Source organism: Lycium barbarum, chromosome 11 (assembly GCF_019175385.1).
Source record: "Lycium barbarum isolate Lr01 chromosome 11, ASM1917538v2, whole genome shotgun sequence".
NCBI classification, from domain to species: Eukaryota; Viridiplantae; Streptophyta; class Magnoliopsida; order Solanales; family Solanaceae; genus Lycium; species Lycium barbarum.
Window position 1 is genome coordinate 90,563,798 of NC_083347.1, and position 3,838 is coordinate 90,567,635.

The following is a 3,838-nucleotide window of genomic DNA, read 5'->3' on the forward strand; positions in this document are numbered from 1 at the left end:
CATAATATTTTTACTCCTAGAAATGCTAGAAGTTTATAATTTCTGAAGATTTTTATGATGACTCCAATCCTAGAGATTTCCAAGCCTAAGGTTCTAGATGATTTCATGACGTGACTAAGCGTGCTAGATAATTCTGGATTATATTTAGAATATGTGGCCTCAGCCTATGTCTGAGCGTGCTACAGATTATGTGGCCTCAGCGTATGTCTGAGCGCTACAGAATATGTGACCTCAGCTTAGGTCTGAGCGTGCTACATAACATGTGGCCTCAACTTATTTCTGAGCCACTACAAAAAAATGCTTAAATTGCGGCGGTTTAATAGCGGGGGTCAGCTACAACCCCCGCAAATTTCATTAAATAGCGGGGGTTTACATGTCCGACACAAATAAAAGAAACTAGCGGGGGTTTGGAACCTCCACCATCTGGGAAAAAAATAGCGCGCAACTTTTCCCTCACTTTTTTTTTTGACTTGGATCTTTTTTCTCTGAAACAAAAAAGGTGTCTCAAACCCTCCCTCTCTCTCAAAACCCTCTGTCTCAAAACCTCCCTCTCTCAGTACTTTTTATTCAACCCCAACTAAAAAGGGTGCCGATTAAATAGAAGCTAGAGTTTTTGAATTTAAGGCCATTGATCTCAAAGGTAAATGTTTGCTCAAAATTCTCAATATTCTCAACATTCTACAAACAAAAGGGCACGCAACTTTTAGCTCAAATTTTTAAAAATTGATTTTTTTGTGTGAATTTTTCTAATGTGTCCCTCACTTTTTTTTCACATAATTTGAAGATCTTTTCCTTGAAGAGCCCAGTTCTTTAGCAAGGAAAGAATTTCTTGAGAACCCAAACTCCTTTCATCTTTTCCACATAATTTGCAGATCTTTTCCATGAAGCATCCATCAAACAATTTATTTGTTGGGAACCGTAAACTCGATCTCCAGAAAGGAAGCTGAGCTGAATCTAACACACTGGTATTTTCTCTCTACTCATAGGATCCGAATTTTGCTTCTTTTTTCGCTTGCAATTTTCCTGTCCTTTCTTCTGTTTTTCCCTTGGAAATGAAATTTGTTCTTTGCGAAAAGGAAAACATGGAATGTCTTGTTATCCTTTTTGACTATAATAATATCTCAAAGCGATATATATATATATTCATCCTTGTGAGAGAAAATAAACCCAACATTTCCACAGGTTATCAAAAAGGAAGAAAACAAACAATATAGTTGTTGTTGATATGATAAGAGAAAGAAATTGTACGTTTATCAAAGAATGGGTTTTTAGTTTTAAAGAGCTAATTAGCTTCAGTCAGTGTATTGAGATCCATCTGGGTCGGTTTACTTTTTGTTGTAATAGTTACACTCGCCTCTTCGTTACTCTTACTTATATTCAAAATCTAATTACTGGAAACATGTGTATATTTTTATTATGCTAATCGTTTTGTTGCAACTGGTATCTATTCAATTATTTCTACAAATGGGTCTTTCATCTTTCCCATTTTTGGGTTTTTGTAATCTGCAATTATTTTTACAAATGGGTCCCCTTGAACGTGTTTGATTATTTGTGTCAATGAGTTGAATTTTCATACTACAGTATTAGTGTGTTGATTTTGAAATGTAAGTTTAATTATTTCAAGAAAGAAAATCAGTTTTCCGGGTTATTTATGTTTGAATGAGTTAAAATTTTATTAGTGTGTTGTTTCAGGGACTGGTAGTGGTACCCCACTTCAGTTTGGCAGTAGCAGTGCAGTGCAAATTTGTTAAGGTTAACAGATAAGAGTTCCTAGTCCTGAGATCACTCACTAGAATTTAGATGTTTGTAATATTTTTGGCAACTTTGTGTTGATGTTGCTTGTAATTATCCAGGGACTAGAAGTGTTTTTTATGAAGTTTAAAACTTTATTTTTTGGGACTGACTAAAAAGGAAAGAGTGTCGTATAAATTTGGACCGAGGGAGTAGTATTTATACGAAACTAATTGTAGCTAGTGTGAGATGAAAAAGAGGCTTAGTTACTTTTGAATGTGATTGATGCTTAATTCTCTACTATGTTTTATTTTCTTCTGTATCAGCAGTTGGATTTCCAAATTAAACTTGAATAAAGAGTTGTGGTGTTATCAGGATAGTAGCTAACTCTATTTCTATGCTTTTCATTATGCAGCCAAGTGATGCGGCTAGTGAATCCCTTTCGCCCATGGATGCAAGAAGATCATGCGGTGATAGTAATCCTAGTGACAACCGTTGATTTCATTGTATTGTTTGGTAGGAATGGATGTTAGAACGCTGGAGTGAATGTATTGTGTTTAAATTTAGTTTTTGAGTGATTTGATAATGCTACTTAAATTTTTAGTTTCAAAAACTAATGGTACTTTATGACATTTGTGATTTTACGATATGTTATCGATATCTCTTAAAGTTTTAACGTTTTTTTGCTTTGATTATGATTTCCAGCTTAATTAGTGATTTTGTAATCGATAATATATAAATTAAAAAATTCAATGAATTGTTGGGGGATATGAGACTACCAGGACCTTTATGTATAAGCTAATTTAATATATATATATATATATATATATATATTGCGGAGGTTCTAAACCGCCGCAATCTGTAATTGAGAATTATTTTTAAAAGATTAAATTTTAAAATTACGGGGGTCAACTGCCGTAAAATAACCGCCGCAAATTAGTTCTGGCGGTCAGCAAAAAACCGCCGCTAATTGATTGCGACAGCTGTTATTGTGGGGGTTTTGACAACTGCCGCAACAACACATTGCGGGGGTTTCAAACCGCCGCAAATCTTAAAAATAACCCCCGCAATTTAAGCATTTTTTTGTAGTGAGCGTGCTACATAATTCTTGATTATATTCCGAATATGTGGCCTCAGCTTATGTTATGGATCATTTGAAGTGAGACATGATAGTGGTGGTGATTATGGTAGTAATGAAGATCCTTATTATCAAAACGAGCCCAGCAAATAAACGAACTCCAAAGACTCTATTCATAGACAGTGTAGGGATATTCATATCCTTGACCTCTTAAGTCCCGAAAGGGGCACCCATAAGTTGTGCGATTTCATAATGTTGTCTAATTCCCGAAGGGGACATTCATAAGGTTTTTTTCTTACCTATGCATTTTACATTTAATTTTTGAGTCTCGAAGGAGACAAATGAAATGGGGAAGAAGTTCCCATTTTTGAGACAAAGGGGAAGAAGTTCCCATTTTTTTAAGAAAAGGGAAGAAGTTCCCATTTTGAACTAAAAGTTTCTCCGAAGGGAGTCTTTTGATGGTTTTCAAAGATTTTCATGCATTTGCATATTTACATAAATGCACAACATCATTTCATGGGGAAGGGGAAAAGGGCTAAGGCGTTATATACGCAAACCACCTGATTAGCTGGTATAGGATGATTATGATGCCCGAAAGGGCTGCCGAAGGGGCCATTATGCTATTATGCCCGAAGGGGCTGGGAGCAAGGTGAAGGCATGCATTATATATATATATATATATATATATACATACATACTCATGCTGAATCAATAGTTCATATGCGTACATGTTTATCAGAGTTGGTTACAGGTACAGATTGAGTCTGTTACTCTTTTATCATCTGAGTCGAGATATATTGTTTCAGTTCTGCCTTACATACTCGGTACATTATTCGTACTGACATCCCTTTGCCTGGGGGCGCTGCGTTTTATGCCACGCAGGTGTCTACAGATGAGTAGAAGACATTGGCTATAGGATGTTCCCAGGCTATCAGCTGGATTAGTGAGCTCCATCTCAGTTCGGAGTGTTGCCGAGTCAGAGTACTTATGTTATGGTATCTCGTGTATGTTAGAGACTTTTGCAGACAG

The 3,838-nt window shown here is 36.0% G+C and overlaps 1 long non-coding RNA gene across 1 annotated transcript; it reads left to right on the forward strand.

Annotated features, from left to right (window-relative positions):
• Nucleotides 1-404: 404 nt before the first annotated feature.
• LOC132618721 (uncharacterized) lies at nucleotides 405-2,387 on the forward strand. The gene is made up of 3 exons (XR_009574279.1): nucleotides 405-640; nucleotides 785-965; nucleotides 2,147-2,387. It is a non-coding gene; the product is annotated as an uncharacterized LOC132618721 (long non-coding RNA).
• The last annotated feature ends 1,451 nt before the right edge of the window (nucleotides 2,388-3,838 follow it).